Source organism: Nomascus leucogenys, chromosome 3 (genome assembly GCF_006542625.1).
Source record: "Nomascus leucogenys isolate Asia chromosome 3, Asia_NLE_v1, whole genome shotgun sequence".
Taxonomy (NCBI): Eukaryota; Metazoa; Chordata; class Mammalia; order Primates; family Hylobatidae; genus Nomascus; species Nomascus leucogenys.
The window spans coordinates 97058399-97078478 of NC_044383.1; the positions used below are offsets into that span (position 1 = coordinate 97058399).

The 20080-nt window shown below is 39.5% G+C and overlaps 1 protein-coding gene and 1 pseudogene across 5 annotated transcripts in view; one reads left to right on the forward strand and one right to left on the reverse strand.

Moving 5' to 3' along the window:
• Positions 1-20080, reverse strand: part of CDK19 (cyclin dependent kinase 19) — a 202594-nt gene that overhangs the window by 36054 nt on the left and 146460 nt on the right. The gene's annotated exons all lie outside the window — the stretch shown is intronic.
• LOC100581645 lies at positions 1253-2050 on the forward strand (annotated as a pseudogene).

A 20080-nucleotide genomic window follows, 5' to 3' on the forward strand; every position in this document is an offset into this window, starting at 1 on the left:
TTGTTTGTAACACAAAGGATAAATGCTTGAGGTGATGGATACCCCATTTACCCTCTTGTGATTATTACACATTGCATGCCTTTATCAAAATATCTCATGTAACCCATAAATATACACATCTACTATACACCCAGTCCCTCTTGGGCTGAGACCTCGGCACACTTCTTGCCCCCGATCATGGAACAGAAAGCCATGATGTTTTTAAGCAGAATCAGCGAAACCCAAGCCCCTCCTTCCTCTGGTGTTTTAGAACTACAGAGGAGGTGAAGGGGGCCAGGGAGAGGGGAGGCGGCGGGGGGGGGGGAGATAAAGGGTAGAAACCTACTATGTGCCTGCAAAAATTAAAAAATTTCAAAAAAAATTAGGGCTAGAGATGATCACTATATAATGATGCAAAGTTCAATTCACCAGGAAGAGGCAATAATCCTAAACCTGTTATGTACTTAAAAAATATATATGTGAAGCAAAATTAATATAACTTCGGGGAGTAAAAAGTATGATAAAAAGTAAAAAGTATGATAACATACTTTCCTCAATTATTCATATGTCAAACAGACGAAAGATTAGTAAAATATAGACTAATCAAAAGATACAATTAACTAGGATGATCTAGAGAGCATATATACAACTTTCTATCCAGTAATTAGAAAGTATACATTTTTCTCAAGCATACATGGAACATTTACAAATACTAATCATATACTAGCAGGTCTCAAGAAATTTTTTATCAAACAGACTATGTTCTCTAACCACAATATAATTAAAACTCTATATATTTGAAAATTTTTAAATATTTCTAAATTACTCAGAGTAAAAGGAGAAACCATAAAAAGTTTAAAATACTCAGAATTGAAATAATGAAAATACTACCTACCAAAACTTTGTGGAAGGCGTCTAATACAGTACTTATAAGGAAAATGTATAGCCTTAAATATTTATGTTAGTAAGAGAGAAAGGCTGAGAATAATGAGTTACGTGCTCAAGAAGTTTAAAAAATAGAGAAAAAGTTCAACAGAATAAGCCAAAAGAAAGCAGAAGTAGAAAGAAAAAGGGTAGGATGGGGGAGGCAAGTGGAGGGGACCGTTCAGATGCACATCATCCTTGGTCCCTCAGGACTAGAGGGACTCATGAGCCGGAGCCCAGAAATCCAGGGGTGGATAACACACTTTGTCCCCTCCAATTTCCGAACTCTTGACGACGGCTGGAGGCCAACAGAGTCCCTACAGGTGGTGTCCACGGTGATGCATGGACAATGAGCGGCTGTTTTCCAGTTTTTGGCCTCTGGTGCCTATCTAGGGACGGCGGGATGGCCGCACACGGCGTGCCGCGCTTCCTCCTGACCTTCAATTTCCACGAGACTATCGTGGACGAAAACAGCGGCGACTCAATCGTGCGAACTGTGCCGGGCCAGCAGCTGCAGGAGAGCCTGCGAGCCACCGACCGCGAGGGCTTCTACAACGAGTACATGCAGCGCGTCTTTAAGTACCCGGGCAAGCAGGGTGTGCGGTCGCGGGACCTGCGTGCCATCTACGAAGCTATCCCTTTGTTGCCAGGTATGGGCGACCTGCTGCAGTTTGTGGCTAAGCAAGGCACCTGCTTCGAGGTGATTCTCATCTCTGATCCTAATGCCTTTGGCATGGAGAGCACGCAGCGCGCCACCGGCCACCACAGCCTGTTCCTCTGCATCCTCAGCAACTCGTCGGGGTCCGACGCGCAGGGCCTGCTGGCTCTGTGGCCGTTCCACACACGTAGTTGCGTGCGCTGCCCTGCCAACACGTGCGAGCACAAGGTGCTCAGCGACTACCTGCGCGAACGGGCCCACAACAGCGTGCGCTTCGAGTGCCTCTTCCATGTGGGCGACGGCACCAACAACTTCTGCCCCATGGGGCTGCTGGCGGGCGGCGACGTGGCCTTCCCTCGCCGCAGCTACCCCATGCACCGCCTCATCCCTGAGGCCCAGAAGGCAGAGCCCAGCTCGTTCTCTGCCAGCGTGGTGCCCTGGGAAACCGACGTGCGCCTCCACCTGCAACAGGTGCTTAAGTCGTGCTGAGTACGGCCACCTGCAGGGGGTCAACCGGGCCAACGGCGGAGGGGGCGGGGAGGGGGGATTCGGAAAAGACAAAGTTAGTTTTACTACTCCCTTTTCCCTTTGGCTTTGCTATATGTCCCTCTGGGAATTTCTGGAATCTCGTTCATTTGGGGGCTTAGGGAGAGGGGCTCAGAGCCGTCCCTATCGATGCAGTTAACCCACCTCGGCTGCCTCCCCTGTTCCACTGCGCACGGTTGAGTTCTGGCGTCTGACTCATCGTGGCGTGGCGGGCAAACCTTGGAAGGCAGTAGTGTTTCCTGGTCCTCCCAAGTGGGAGGAAGGGGCTCCCCGGCAGGTGAGAGAAGGAAAATCTCCCACCACTGTAACTGTTGCCTCGGGCCGCGTGACCGCCCGCCTCCATTCTTTCGTGGAGGGAACCCAGGATCCTGAAAGCCTCGTGGCCGCAAGGACTCCCCACAGAGACAGAGGAGGGTCTCCGCCTATGGTCCCAGGCCTTCGCGATCTTGCTTCACCCACCACGACCCCACACTATTTCTGCGCTGTCTACACCCTCTTGCCTCCCGACCCCTGCATTCTCCTCTAACACCCCCAAAGGAAAAGCCAGAGGGAACAACCGCCTCCTGGTGGTGGTACGAGGTAGCGCACCATCCAACTCGGGTCTGGCCGGCCAGTAACCTCGAAGCATGCGACGGTGTCTCTCTCCTTGCACCCCAGCCTCGTCTACGCAGCAAGAGACCAGGGACTTCACCAAAATCCCCCAACAATGGAACAGAAAGCCATGATGTTTTTAAGCAGAACCAGCGAAACCCAAGCCCCTCCTTCCTCTGGTGTTTTAGAACTACAAAGGAATTGTGAAGGGGGGTGGGGGGGAGGGAAGATAAAGGGTAGAAATCCATGAACCAGAGGGAATTATGAAGCCTTTGGGACGACTGGAGCAAGAAGGGAGAAAGTGCAAATAAACTACATTAGATCCAGTAGAGGATAGAAAAATTTAAAAATCCCATGAATAACTTCATATCTATTAATTTGAAAATGTAAAGTCAAAAATGTAACCTACAAATTGATTCACAATGAATTAGAAAAACTGAAGAAACTAAGAAATGCTAAATAAACTAAAACTGTAGTTAAAAATCTTTCTGAGAAAACACCAACCACAGATGATCTTAGAGGCGAGTTCTCAAACTTTTCAACAGATTGTTTCAATATGATTCAAACACTGTCAAATAATAGAAAAAGATTAAATGCTCCAAACATATTCTAGAAGGTCAATATAATGTTGGTAGCAAAACCAAAGAATGAAAAAGAAACTTCAGGCCAACCTTACTCATGAATATAGTTGTAAAAATATTAAACAAAATATTAGTAAACCAAATCCATCCAGATGGCTTAATATGAGAAAATCTATGGAAGTTTATCACCATATGAACAGACTAAAGAAGAAAATTATAAAATCATCTTGATAGATGCTGGTGAAAAAAACAGCTGATAGAATTTAACACCCATTCATGATAAAAATTTTCAGCAAGTTAGGCTAGAAAAAATCTACTTTAACCTGACAACAGGCACACACTAAAAACTAAGAAGGAAACATTAGAAGTATTTCCTTTAAAATCAGAAATAATATAAGGATGCCTACTACCACCACTTCTAAAATCAACATTGTAATATAAACCTGGTACTATAAAACAATAATTAAAGGTATATAGATTGAAGGGCAGAAACAAAAGGATTGTTATTTGCAGATGCTATAATTATCTACATAGAAAACCAAAGTATTTACAGACAAATTGTTGGCAATAGTAATAGAGCTTAGCAAGATGTCTGGCTAACTGAATAATATGAAAGAGTCAATTGTATTTCTATATACCAGGAAAAAAAGAGCTAGGAAATATAATTTTTCAAAGGTAACACTTCTATAGCAAGAAAAACCATACAATGCCTAAGAATAAATATATCAAAGAATGTACAAGATTGGTATGCAGAACACCATGAAACCTTATCTTTTTTTTGTTGTTTGTTTTTGTTTTTGAGGAGTCTCGCTCTGTCATCCAGGCTGGAGTGCAGTGGCATGATCTTGGCTGACTACAACCTCTGCCTTCCAGGTTCAAGCGATTCTCCTGCCTCAGCCTCCTGAGTAGCTGGGATTACAGGCGTGTGCCAGCACACCTGGCTAATTTTTGTTTTTTTGTTTTGTTTTGCTTTGAGACGAAGTCTTGCTCTGTCACCCAGGCTAGAATGCAGTGGCGTGATCTCGGCTCACTGCAAGCTCCACCTCCCGAGTTCACACCATTCTCCTGCTTCACCTGTAGCTGGGACTACAGGCGCCCGCCGCCATGCCCGGCTAATTTTTTGTATTTTTAGTGGAGACGGGGTTTCACCATGTTGGTCAGGCTGGTCTCGAACTCCTGGCCTCGTGATCCGCTCGGCCTCCCAAAGTGCTGGGATTACAGGCATGGGCCAGTGTGCCTGGCCAAAACCTTATCTTAAATGACATTTTGAAAGTCTTAAATAAATTAACCCATATATATAGATAAGAAGATTCGATACAGTAAAAAAAAATCAATTCTCCCCATACTTATCTATAAATTCCATTTACAGTAATTTCCATCAAAATCCCATCAGGGATTTTGTTCCTATGGAACAAATTGATCAGTGGGATAGAGCAGAGACCCTCAATGGAATCATGATACTGAGAGAAAGGAAACCTGAGATCAGTAAAGAAAGGAGGATCTGTTCAATAAATGGTGTTGGTACAACAAGTTATCTAAATGTGGAAAAAATCAATTAAATGAATCTTCACCTCATACCATAAACACATCAATTTTAGGCAGATTAAAAAAGTAAATGTGAAAAAGCAAAACTTTAAAACTTTTGGAAAAAAATATAAAACATCTTTTTGACCCTAAGTTAGGGAAGATTTTCTTAAACAAGATATAAAAAAACCCTAATAATAAAAGAAAAAGCTTGATAAATTTGGCTGTATTAAAATAACTTCCAATTATCAAAAGATAAAGAAAATAAATGAAAAAGCACAAACTGGCAGAAATATATGCAACACATATAGGCAACAAAGATTTAGTATCCAAAATAAAGAACTCCTACAAGTCAATATGGAAAACAACAAAATAGAAAAATGGGCAAAATGTCTGAACAGGCATTTAACTAAAGTACAGACAGGTTTAACCAATACACATATAAAAAAAGTTCAACCTCATCAATAATGAGGGAAATATAAATTAAGTTCACAATAACATACCATTTTATACCTATTAGATGGGTTCAAAATTTAGAAATACTGAATAGGAAGTAGGTCAGTCAGAATTCCAGTACATAGCTGGTGGCAGAATAGTTGTTGGTACAACTTCTTTGGAAAACAATTTGGCATGACGTTGCAAAAGGAACAACTGTATATAGGCTTTGAATCAGTAACTCCATTTTTAAAAATGCCAGATTACAATTTTTTTAAAAAATTGTGGTAGAGTCACACAATGAATTTTAGAACAGCAGTAAAAGAATCACTGAATTACAAATAAATGTAAAACCATGTTCAAATCTTAGAAGCATTATGTTGGGTGAAAAAAAAGCAAGATTTAAGACTATATAGAACAGGATGCCATTTCATAAAGCTTAAAACCAGACAATGCTAAAGAATATACTGTTTAGACATTTATAAAAATGTGATAAATTCTTTAAGTAGAAGAAAGTAATAGATTCAAAATCCAGGATATATGTTACCTCTTGGGAGGAGCCAGGAGGATAGAATGGGGGAAACATAAACATAAGCATGCTACTGGTAATCTTCTACTTACTGGGTAAAGTGACAGGTTCTCTTATGCATGCTACTGGTAATCTTCCACTTACTGGGTAAAGTGACAGGTTCTCTTATGCATGCTACTGGTAATCTTCCACTGACTGGGTAAAGTGACAGGCTCTCAACAGTTCACTGTATTTTTATGCTTTGTAACATCCATAAATATTCCAAATATTCTTGTATATGTATCGTATAATAACAAAGACAAAAAATAAAGCAAGGCATGGGGACAGGCATTGTTGGGAGTGGGTTGGGAGGGTGTAATTGTCAGCATTATTTAAGCATTATTTTAGATTCTTCAGAGAAAGCCTCTTTGAGAAGATAACATTTGGGATAACACCTGAGTCAGCTGGGTGTCTAAGGGAAGGGCAGTCCTGGCAGAGGGAGGAGCAAGCTGGAAGGCCCAAAGCAAAAGGGGGGATGATACCTGGAGACAAGACTAAGGAGAATAGGATGGGTCAGGAAAAATAGAGTGATACAGCGATGGTAATTATAAAGAGAGGAAACCCAAGGAAGGACTTGCTTGCTGTTTCAAATGGTTCTGTTTTCATCCAAGTCATTTTAGTACCAGAATTGGGCAGGTTCTTGAGCACCTTCTGGCCTGTGCTTTGGCAGTTGGGGAGGACTGCTACTGCTACAAGGTTTACAGGAGGGCAAGGGCAAGGTCAAGGTCATGGTGTTTAGAGTGGTTAGGAAAAACCTGGGTGAGCTAGCAGACTGGCTAATGAGAGAAAGAGCAAAGAGGTCAACGTAAGAACAGGAGAGTAAGGACCAGAAATCAAGAGGTCAGGGAAAGGGTTGGGAAGGGGGTTGTCAATTATACAGAATCACATAACTTGGAGAGACTTTGGGTTTGTTTGTTTTTTTTTTATAGAAATAACAGAGTTTATTCTTCTGGGATTGACAGATGACCCAAAGTTTCAGGTTGTAATCTTTGTCTTCCTGCTCATCACCTATATGCTCAGCATCACTGGGAACCTGACCATTATCACCCTCACCCTGCTGGATTCCCACCTGCAGACCCCCATGTATTTCTTCCTCAGAAATTTCTCCATATTAGAAATTTCATTCACAACCGTCAGTATACCCAAGTTTCTGGGTAACATTATTTCAGGAGATAAAACCATTTCCTTTAATAATTGCATAGTTCAGTTATTTTTTTTCATTCTCTTGGGAGTCACACAGTTTTACCTTCTGGCTGCCATGTCCTATGACCGCTATGTGGCCATCTGCAAGCCTCTGCATTACTTGAATATCATGAATCGAAGAGTCTGCACACTGCTTGTTTTTACTTCTTGGCTGATTTCACTCTTAATCATATTCCCTGCACTCATGTTGCTCTTAAAGCCTGATTACTGTAGGTCTAATCTTATTGACCATTTTACCTGTGATGATTATTATTTTTTTTATTATACTTTAGGTTTTAGGGTACATGTGCACAATGTGCAGGTTTGTTACATATGTATCCATGTGCCATGTTGATTTCCTGCACCCATTAACTCGTCATTTAGCATTAGGTATATCTCCTAATGCTGTCCCTCCCCCCTCCCCCAACCCCACAACAGTCCCCAGAGTGTGATGTTCCCCTTCCTGTGTCCATGAGTTCCCATTGTTCAATTCCCACCTATGAGTGAGAACATGCGGTGTTTGGTTTTTTGTCCTTGCGATAGTTTACTGAGAATGATGTTTTCCAGTTTCATCTATGTCCCTACAAAGGACATGAACTCATCATTTTTTATGGCTGCATAGTATTCCATGGTGTATATGTGCCACATTTTCTTAATCCAGTCTATCGTTGTTGGACATTTGGGTTGGTTCCAAGTCTTTGCTATTTTTACATGACTAGAATTATCATCACTTGTTATATTATCTTCTGTCTTATCCATAATTTTTAAATAGTTGAAATAGATCTACTATCTATCTATCCGTCTATCACCTATCTATGTATCTGTCTGTCTATCTTCCTCCTGCCCAATTTCTGATGGCAGAGTATTTGAGGAGACTATCACTTCTAGTACACTATATATTTCTATAATGTTTGATTTTGTCTATTTTGGTATTGCTTATAATTAGAGAAATGGCATTTTAAAACATATAATAAAAAATAGGCTGGGCACGATGGCACAACTCTGTAATCCCAGTACTTTGGGAGGCCGAGAAGGGCAGATTGCTTGCGCTCAGGAGTTTGAAATCAGCCTGGGCAACATGGCGAAAACCCCATCTCTAAAAAAAAATACATTTGTATTCCTGGATTTGGTTTACTAGTATGTTGTTTACTATTTTTACAACTATACTTAGGTGAGGTTGACCTGAAATTTTTATTTTTCATGCTTTGTCTGGTTTTGCTATCAAGATTATACTGGCTTTCTAGAATATGTTTGGAACATTCCCTTTTTCTCTATTATTTGACAATGTTTGAATAATATCAAAACAATCAGTTGAAAATTTTGAGAACCTGCCTCTAAGATCATCTGGGGTTGATGTTTTCTCAGAAAGATTTTTAACTACAGTTTTAGTTTATTTAGCATTTCTTAGCTTCTTCAGTCTAAGAAAGAAATAATAAATAAATAAATAAATAAAGCAAGCAAGCAAAGGAGAATAAAGGGAGGTTGGAGGAACAAGAGTCAATGAAAGATTCTGTGAAGGGAGAATCACTTGAACCCAGGACGTGGAGGTTGCAGTGAGCTGAGATCATGCCATTGCACTCCAGCCTGGGCAACAGAGCAAGATCCTGTCTCAAAAAACCAACCAACCAACCAAACAACAACAACAAAAAAAAGAGAAAGATGCTGTGAAGGAACATCAAAGGTAAGAAAACCAAGAAAGTAAAAAATAAATAAATAATTAAGCTAAAAAAGAAAACAAAGGTAAGAAAACCTAGATAGCACAGGGTTCTCGAAGCTAAGAGAACCTAAAAAGTAGCCATCAGGTGAACATAATGAAAGTAGCCATCAGGTGCAACATAATGAAAGCTGAGGCGGCTTTTGGAATGGACAATTGGGTCATAGGTGATTCCGAAAAAATAATTTCTGTGCATTTACAGAAGCCAGACACAGTAAATAAGATCCAAATGAATGGGGAAAAGGTAATGGCAGATTTTAGAGTACACTTTTGAAAGCCTTAGTGAGAATGGGATCTCTAGGGACATAACAATTTTTTTAATTGTAAAATTATCAAATAAGCTTTTTTAATTATTTTTCATTCCTTAAGTTTGAGCTTAAACCCTTTAAAAATAAAGATAGTAAGATAAAAACACTACGAAGTATGAGATCTGAGAACAAAAATTGCTTCATGTAAGAAATGAACATAGATTATAAGCTGCTGAATGCAAGTAGTACAGGAAGGTGGTTTTAGATCACTCAGCTGTCTCTTGATAGAAGTTCTTGCAGTCACACTATGTCGAAACAGAATATGAGCAACACAATGGAATGAAGACACAGAGAGAAAAGAGGAGTATCTCTTTTCTAGTATTGAAGTTAGTAGAGAATACTTTTGATTTAACATACTGGAAGCCTATGGAAGCTCTAAGTGTGGACTCTCCATGTAAAGTCTGAGATGAGGGCACAGGCAGTGACATCCTTTAGGGGAGTAGTAGCTTATGAGCTCTTTTGCACAGTTTGAGAACAGAACCTAGAGCTTGGGCAGTAACCACAGAGAAGGGCTCCTGTAGTCAAGTTAAGACCTGGAATTGCAGAGGAAAGTCATTTTTAAGTATGCATTTCTTTACTGGGATTGCCTGTTCTCTTTAGAACAAGTAAATAAATGTTAAGGTCTCAAGATACTTGATGTTTCAAAATATGAATGATAACAAAATGAACAATATAATCATCATCAAAGTGTGTTGAATTTTTCAAAGCATTTCACATCCATCATTTCATCTTTCTTAATGGAAATATTCAAGGGTATACAAGGCTATGGGTCAAGTCTCTGGGCAACTCCATCCAATCCTCAAGATTCTATACTAAGTTGTGTTTGCAGATGTTATGCTTAATTTTCAAAAGACTAACTTTAACGGTGATTAATTTTAGTGAAAGTATATGCTTTTTAAAAAAAAAAAGAAAGAAAACTACAGTTCATGCATACACACCTTCACCCACATAAAAAACCTAAAAGGATGAAGAAAGGATACCAAAATTCTTCTGACCTAGTTACAACCCAATTAACACAGACTATGCTTTACTAAAACTCCTCTTCTTACTGTGAACACAAAATGCCAGCTGTGAAAGAAAGTGATACTGCTGGGTTTGCACACTTTGGTTACCATAGAAACAGCAGAAATGGCAAGAGTTGGATGCCTCACATTTAAGTTATCAGCAATAAAATCAGATAGATAAACCAATGCCCAGGGTTCATTTTAGTTAAATTGTATTTTAAAGGCAAAATTCAGGGAAATAATGTGGTAAGTAATATGATTACTCAGAAGCTACTCCTGAAATATCTGCATTTTAGCAGAATTTACTTAATGCTTGAATGTATATTCATAACACTTTACATGTACTCCAGATTTGCTTTTTCCTTCTATAGAATCAATTTTTTCACAGAGTTAAATATATTTCAGTTAATTGGCACATTATGAGTAGCACAGCCTAAAGATACATAATCTTTCTACTACATTTGCTTTCTCCCACCCCAAGACATTTGGGACAAAAATATGAAACTCATAATATGACTGTTATCAGTACCAATAAAGAGAGAAAAAGACAAACACAATTGTCTACAATCCTGAATAATAGGAACAGAGACAATCAGAATATCAATCGGAGTAGTTTCTGAAACAATGAACAGTGCAGGCTTGATATTAACGGCTACAACTATACTTTTATTTACATATTGTTAGTGGTGACACAACTTTCCTCACATTTGATACAAACGTACATTCCCAGGAAAAAACTCTCAGTTCATGCTCCTTTCTTTACACTGTTCTTCATTGTTTACCCTGAACAAATAAGATTCTGCACTGTAACAAATAGGGCAAAGAACTACCTAAGAGTAAAATCTATGCCTTTTTCTTATTTTTTTTCTTCAGCAAACAGTTATTTGCTAATAGCATTAGTCTATCATAACTGCTTACCCCTTAAAACAACTTCACTGATTAGACAGTAGATGATTTAAAATATGGAGAATCTGATCATTGTGGTTCCAACTTCCTAGAGGGCAGGGAGAGTCATTCTGTCACAACCTTATATGTCTGCTGAGAACTAGGTACATACTGTGTTTAATACATATTTGTTGAATGAGTAAACAAATAAGTGAATGAGCTAAATTGCCAGTGGTTTGTACTCATAATCCATCCAGCTATGGGGTAAGGTACGAGTGTCCTCTGAGAGGCAAGTTCCCAATTTGAAAAGAAGATGACTGCGTGCAATGGCTCATGCCTGTAATCCCAGAACTTTGGGAGGCCAAGGCGGGCAGATCACCTGAGGTCAGGAGTTCAAGACCAGCTTGACCAACACGGAGAAAACCCACCTCTACTAAAAATACAAAAAATTAGCCGTGCATGGTGGCACATGCCTGTAATCCCAGCTACTCGGGAGGCTAAGGCAGGAGAATCACTTGAACCCGGGAGGTGGAGGTTATGGTGAGCCAAGATCATGCCATTGCATTCTAGCCTGGGCAATAAGAACAAAACTGTCTCAAAATAAAAAAGAAGGAAACTAGAATAAATACCCCAAAACATGCCAAGCTCACTTCTGAATAAGGGTGTTTAAAAGTTATTATTTTACTTTATTCTGGGGTTTCAAAAATCCTCGATAGGCCGGGCACAGTAGCTCATGCCTGTAATCCCAGCACTTTGGGAGGCTGAGGTGGGTGGATCACAAGGTCAGGAGTTCGAGACCAGCTTGGCCAACACAGTGAAACCCTGTCTCTACTAAAAATACAAAAATCAGTTGGGCATGGTGGCACGCACCTGTAGTCCTAGCTACTTGGGAGGCTGAGGCAGGAGAATTGCTGGAACCCAGGAGGCAGAGGTTGTGGTGAGCCGAGATCACGCCTCTAGCCTGGGCAACAGAGCAAGACTCCATCTCAAAAATAAATAAATAAATAAAAATAAAAATCTTCTATATGCTAATGGCCCCCAAATCTATACCTCTAGGTCTCTAACTTTCCATATATCTCAGAGATATGTTGACTGTGGCCATCACCACAGTCACCTCAAACTCAACTTGTCCAAACTAAATTTTTACTTTTCCCTGTCAAAACTCCTCTTTTTTTGGTTAATCCTTTCTCAGTCACAAAGTCAACAAAAGCAGAAGTCTGAACTTGCATTGACGCTCTCCTTTCTCCCTCAAATCTAACCAATCCTCAGATCTGACTACTTACATCCTACATTTTTGTCAACTATCTCCCCTCCTCTCAATTCGGATCACCTCTGTCATAGTTCAGGCCTTCCTTATTTCTCCACCAGCTGACTTCAACCACCTGATAAGGCTACTATCCCTATGTCCTCAAACCAACTCTCCACAGCCCTGTCTGAGTGGTCTTTCTTTAACAAAAAGCTGACCAGCTCAGGAAACTGGACACAGGAAAAATCCACACTTCTAAACGGGACAACTAAGATCCACCATAATCTGGTCCTCTTTCTCCTGCCTCTTCTTTTACTACTTCTTACCTTGTCCCAGTAATATAAAGTGCTTGTACTTTCTTCTCTATGCCCTTATTCATACTCCTCTACCTGGAATGCTCCCCCTACCCACCTCTCTTCATCTTACCAATTTCTATGAATCCTTTCCTATTCAGCTCAGTATGAATTGTCCAAGGTACTTAGTACCTTATGCTTAGCTGATCCTTGAATGTACCTCATAGTTTCTTTTGTAAACCTTGTTGCTTTATGATTATGTTTGTTGGCTCTTCCCCACCATGTACTCGTTGGGGGAAGGGATTGTATTTATTAACTCTGTATTCCCAGTACCCAGCATACTATCTGGTACATATTAAGAAGCCAAATATGTTTGTAATGCAAATAATCTGTATTTTATCTGTAAACCAGTACTTCCCCCCACAAAAATCCAGTTATAAATAAATAGCTAAAAATGACAATTAGGTTCCATTATTAAATTAGTGTCATAACTTTAGGTACACTGTAGGCTAAATAGGTCTTTCTATTCAGAGACTCTAACTACTGTTTAAAATGTTATTTCTAATGAAAATGCCTTTCCAGTTTGAAATTATGTATTTACAACTGTTATGTAGGCTATCTGTAAATGAGGAGAAACCTATAATATTAAATGCTACGATTAATTTCATTTTAGCTTAAACTGGTTTAACAGTATCTGTAATATAACACCTATGTTAATCAAACTTCAGTATTCACAGTAAACAATGCTTGCCAACCCAGCACTGCCAACAGTTAACAATGTGTTTCTTTGTCTTTTAGGAGTAGTTACTGGCCTGAACAACAGAGATAAGGTTTTCTTTTCTCTAACAAGAGCCAATAAAAAGCAACCATTATAAAAAGTTCAATGCAAAACAAATACATGTATGTAGAAGGCTATTTACCTAACTAACTTAAAGGTCATTATGTGAGTATAATCAAGATATATTCCACATTAACATCCATGGCAGGAATAATGCTACAAAGGTATTTGGATTTATTCCTGTTCATTAATGAGTACAATTCATCCTTAGAGAAGCAACACTGGTAGAGAGTAGCTTTCTATTTATGTTTGGAATACCCACATCCAAATCAAAATTTGGTCTTATTATCATGAGAAATTAAGAACGTCAGAGATAGAAATTCTCAGACTGAGCCCTCTTGTTTTACTGATGAAGAAAGAGAGGCCCAGAGAAGAGAAAGACCTACAACTTGACCAAGTTCACTCTGTGCGGAGAGTAGCAGGTCCAGATGAAAACCCATTTCTCTCAGAGATGCACTCCAAGCCAGAGTTTTGAGAGCCACAGCGCCCTGGGAAAATGAACAGTACTTAACTGATTATGGCCCTCCCTATAAAAGACTTCTACCAGATGAGTGCTTAGTTGAGAATATGATCCCACAAAATAACTATCATATGTAATCTCTTGGTAAAATCAATCATCAGTCCTTGCATGCAAGATTCCCCTATTCTTAAAAGGTATCTATGTTGCTAGTCTAATAGAATACCTGTGGTGTTAATTACCCAGGTATACATTTATCAAAACTCATCAATTTGTAATTAAAATGGGTATACCTTACTGCATATAACTTTCACCTCAATAAAATTAATTTAATAAAATAGCATGCCTAAATTGATTCTTCAGTAATAGCCAAAGGCCTCAAAGTACTGGGGCTCTGTCTGTAGCCTTTGGTTCTCAACTAGTTCCTGCCATTGCTATCAATGTGGGATGTATCTTAATTAGACCCTCTTAGTGACCTTGAAGTTAGTTTGGTAAATAGTCTTCTTAATACATGTGTTTGTCGGCACAGGCCACTAAAACTTTATGCTTAAGTCAGTGATTATCAAATGAGCCCTGTCCCTGAGTTAAACCTTAAGAGACTTTGTATGTCACTGTGAGTCAAACCATGGCTCCTTGCAAGCTGGCCCTCTTGGAAGTGGGATTCTTGGTGTGTACCCTCTAACTATGGAATAACTGGTGGAGCATTAATTCAAACTGACAGATAGATGTGCAGGACTCTGTTGAAAGCTCCAGCTACAGGGCTATGAACCCAGATGATAAAAAAAACTGTCATGCCAAAAAGAAAAATCATAGCCCATGTCTAGAAAACACATCAATATTACCTTCTTACATACGTAAGGTGTGTGTCACCGTATCCAGAGCACTGTAAGAAACATTGTGTCTGATCTTCACAAGGCCTGTGTAGAGGCGGCAAGACAGGAGCAGGGATGGCATCACTACCATCAAAGGCCTCCAGACTGCAGACATGAACAGTTAAGCCATAGACTATCAAGGACTCAGCTTTAAGGAACTTGTTAGGAACCAGAGGTCACTGGCAGGAACACTAGTATGATTCTTCAGCATGACAAGATTTGCAATTGTCCAAAATCACCTAAAATAGCAGGTCAGAAGATATCCAGGCCATACTTTGCTTTTTGATTGCTAACTCTGCACTTTAAAAGAAATTAGAATGATTAAGTCATATTAAAAGAAATACTACTTCTTGTCATAATCCTCTTTAAGTAGAATGTTAACTGATAAACCAAATAAAAATAACAAATAATTAAGTCATTTGACTAGCATGGAATTGCTACCTCCAAAGCCTCTCTTAGTAATATCTCATTCAAGAAGGAAGAATGAAAAGTACATTTGAAGCAGTTGCTAATTGTGATCTCGTTTAATCAAGCTTTTTAAAAACTTCCATATTTTAAATATGAAGACTTGGCAAAAATATTTGTAATATTTAACTATAAACAGGATAAAACACAGCCTACTTTTTTTGTTTTAACACCAGGAGGCATATTTCACATATTTACACTAGATCTCTGCTTTGTAAAGCTGAAGAGGCTAGGAAGAGTATGAGACGACAGGCACTCTGGGGGAAAAAAGAGGTTAAAGAAAGGGCATCTCTGGATTACTGGCAGGATCAAGAAAGAATGTACAGAAGCTTCTGCAGAAAAGAAATGAGGACATTTCAGGAACTCTGGAGCTACATTCAGGAACTTTGGTGGAACTGAGGGTCAACAACCATATAAATTACTTCTCAGTATTCCCCATTTTACAGATGAGTAAACTGAGGCTTAAGGATCAAAATCTTAGAAATAATTTTTTAAAGTGTAGGTTCTCAAAGTTTCTGTATCTTAAGGACTAAGTAAGGCTAAAACTCTAGAGAACAATATTAAATGCCTACAAAATGCTGGCATGATGGTTACAGTAAGATTTTAAGGGTTTTGCCTTATCAGGCCCTATTTAGCAGAGACAAAATTAAAGACCTGCTGTATCTCCCTGTCAGACAATTTATGAAGAGAAGCTATGCTGCATGCAGAGATTTCTGAGCACTTATTGTAATCAAATGTTCAGAAAGATGAACACTGCAGGATTTTTCTTACAGCTGAGTGAAAAGAGAAGGTGGTCTTTGACTTTTGCATACACAGTATTAGAGTTTCATACAGAGATATCTTCACTTTCTTTAGCTAAAGGTCTTTTTCATGTTTCTGCATGATGTCCTTTCAATGCCTCTTGGCTAGCTGTCACAATTCAGCAGAAATACTAGCCTTGGAAACAATGTTTTGCCATTATTTAAAATTTTCTTCGCATTTTTGCCTCTGCTTTACACAAAAGAGTAGAATATAGAAATAAGAAAGTACTAATACTAGTGATAAGCACAGGCCTCAGACTGCATAAAAAGATGGAAATGTCTAGGTATGTTCAAAGTGATAAATTCTGGACCTCAATTGAACACATCCTCTGAACTTAAGTGGATTAAACCTGTCATTCGACAGCAGGGAGGGGAAGAAGAGGAGGGGAGAAGAGAGGAGGGGAAAATTAGGAAACATATTTTGAATTCTGAAAATCACTGAACAATGTTTCTAAAAGAGAAGAGATAACTAGTGCATTGTAACTATTTTTTAGTTCTTTCCAACCAGAACTGCTGCTAGATCATATCATCCATGTAACTTTTACACATGAAAAAATTATATAAGAAAGGTGGGGACTTTTTGCATTTTCTTCATTGCATTTCCACTAAATAAAAAATGACAATAACAGGATCCAGGTATCATTTAATTTTTGTTCTGTTTTGTTTTTTAGAGACAGGGTCTATGTTACTCAAGTTGGACTGGAACTCCTGGGCTCAAGGTATCTTCCCACCTTATCCTCTTGAGTAGCTGGGACTGCAGGCATGTGCCATCACAGCTAGCCCCAAATATCATTTAAAAGCTTCCTCAACTCTGATAGTGAAACAGGATATTTCCCTGACCCCTTTGCAGGCTGGAACTGGAGTGCACGAGTGCCAGCAGTGGCAAACTCCACTCACTCGACCCACTCTCAGGAGGGGGAGCATGCAGGCTGAGTGGGTACAGGAGCCGGGGCAAGTGCTTTTGGGTGCCAGCAGGAGCAAAACTCTGTGCGGGGCCCATGGCAGTGTCTAAGGGGTGTGCCCATGACCCCTTAAGCCACAGAAGGAATGGTACAGTGCCCTTTTAGCTTTGCCATCTGTAGATAGCTTAAGTGTTAACAGTTCAGTGAAGGGTTGGTGTGACAGCCTTTTGCACCTGCACTCATGGCACCCAAGTTCTTGTACAGCATGCAGGAGGAATGAGGTCACCTGGGCAAACTGAAGATGGTAAATGCAGGGGATTTGATTGCTGATAAAAGTGGCTCTCAGCAGGAAGGGGAGCTAAAAGGGGATGGAGCAGGAAGGTAATCTTCCCCTGAAGTCCAGCCATCTCCAACTAGACTCTTCTCCAAAGCTACATCATCAAGCTGTCCTTCTGAAGTCAAGCTGCTTCTCTCCAACATCCAACCAGTCTCCGACCTCCAGCTGCTTCTCCTCCTCTCTGCCAGCTGAGTCTGAGGTTTTTATGGGCACAGGATGGGGAGCAGGGCAAGCCATGGGTGGTTTTGGAAAAGGCAAAATTCCAGTGGGAAAACAGGGATGTAAGTTCTCACTTTGAGCCACAGTATCAGGCCTTTAGGCTTGAGGGTGGGAACTTCACCAGGGACCCACCCTCTTCTGCCCAGAATTTCCTTGCCTCCTGTCCCTATCAATAGGTACCTTCAGACATAGTTTCCAATCTTTCCCACCTCCTAGTATACACACTATTGTGTAAACTCCTCTCCTTGAGTGTGGACTATACCTAATAACTTGCTTCTAGTGAAGAGAATACAACAAAAGTAATGGGATGTCACTTCCATAATTAGATTACAGAAGATTGACTTTCATCTTATTAATACTCTCTCTCTTGCCTTCTTGCTTGCTCACTCTGGTGAGCAAAACTGCCATCTTGTGAGATGCTCTATGAAGAAGCTCATATGGCAAGGAACTTCACCTCATGAGCTGATAGATGAAGGTTTCCACCCATCAGCTCACAAGGAAATGAATCCTGCCAACAACCAAATGAGCAAGCTAGGAAAGGGATTCTTTCCAGTCAAGCTTTGAGATCACTACCTCTTCTTAAAAGACCTTGAAACAAAGGACCCAGGTAAGCCACACAGGGATTCCTGACCCACAGAAGCTGTGAAATAATAAATGCTGTTTAAGCCACTAAGTTTGGGGTTAATCTGTTACACCACAACAGATAATTGATACAGAATTAAAATATACATAGCCAACATGTCATAACCTAGAATGCTGTCGAAAATCCAGTAAGTAGTCTGCCTGAATACACAAGTGTCACAAGAAAGCAAAATCAACAAACCAAAACTATAATTTGTTGTCAATTAGTATGAAAAAATATCCAAAGTCATATAATATATAGATGGTTCCCAACTTACAATGGATCAATGTATTGATCTTTCAACTTTAGGATGGTGCAAAAGCAATACACATTCAGTAAGCTCCTTAACTTACAAAGAGGTTACTTCTGGATAAGCCCACTGTATGTTGAAGATATTATAAGTTAAAAACATACTTTTGCCTTATAATATTTTCAACTTATGATGGGTCTATTGAGATGTAACTCTATGAAAAATTGGGGAATATCTGTACTTTGCAGCTAGAATATCTATTGCAATATTTCTTTTTATTTTATTTTATTTATTTATTTAGAGATGGGGTCTCACTATGTTGCCAGGCAGGAGTATAGTGGCTATTCACAGATACAAACAGCGCACTACAGCCTTGTACCACTGGCCTCAAGCAATCTTCCCACTTCAGCCTTTGGAGTAGCTGGGACTACAGGTATGTGCCACCCTACCCAGTTTGCATCATTTCCTTTAATCAAATGAAATCACATCTGACTCAAAGTATTTGCAAGGTTTTTTGTTACTTCATTCTGATAGACCTCTAATAGAGTAAGTTTTTAGTTCTGTGACAGAAGTAACAGCTAGTAGACATTTTAGTAGCTGTTAATTAACAACAAAAGCCAAAAGATTCCTGGATACAAAATTATTTTCTCTCTCAACTGGATCTCACAAAATTTTGATATACTGTACCATGTTTGCAGACCATATACTTATTTGTGCCCATAGACTTCAAAAGACTGCAAATTCACCCACTAATGTGAAAAGAGCTTTGGGATAGAAACTCCACATATATTTTTTTATTTATTTTTATTTTTTATTTTTTGGGGACTGAGTCTTGCTCTATTGCCCAGGCTGGAGTGCAGTCGCATGATCTCGGCTCACCACAGTCTCTGCCTCCCGGGTTCAAGAGATTCTCCTGCCTCAGCCTCCCGAGTAGCTGGGATTACAGGCATGTGCCACCACACCCAGCTAATTTTTGTATTTTTAGTAGAGACGGGGTTTCACCACATTGGCCAGGCTGGTCTCAAACTCCTGCCCTCAGCTGATCCGCCCGCCTAGGCCTCCTAAAGTGCTGGGATTACATGCGTGAGCCACCGCACCTGGCCTCCACACATATTTTTCAAAAGACAGACCTAGGGTTGGGACCCTAAAGCATTCATTCAAATCCTTCATTCAATAAAGACTTCATGCTTATTGTGTACTAGGTTCTGGGATATGATAATGAAAAAGAAATAGTCTAACTGATAGTTCAATTTATATCACTATCTAGTAGCAAGATTCTAAAATGAAGGAGTCATAAATCCACTTAATAATATTATCATTTAGCCAGCATTTCTCTATCATTGCCAAAGAATAATGTGAAATTGCCAGATGCCTTGCTGAAATTCAATTCAAATAACTTATGAGCACAAACAATATGCCAATGCTGGGACTACAAAAATTAGTGAGATATGAACCTTGCTCTCAAGAAGCTCATAATTTTGAAAAAGAGATAAAACTATATCTTGGCATTCTTCCAATCTACCAAAATAGTAATCCCATAAAAAGAGTCATCCTATATTTCACTTTCTTACTCTTAGCTATATCCTGCTATAAAATTAAAATACATCTTTTCTCCCTTGGTGTTTACAAGTTCCAAATATTTATAGACTTATGCCTCTACTTCACTGTCTCTCAGCCAAGATGAACATATTTAGCTCTTTTTCTCCCTTCCTTTTAAAGCAATTCCTCATTTTAAGTAATTTTTGGTGATTTTATTTATATTCTCTATTTCTGTATTAAATTCTAGGATTCGAATGACATAATTAAAATACTGATTCAGATATAAAATCAATCATAATGAAAGACACCAATCTTTATGATGATGTAATGCCTCTGTGTGT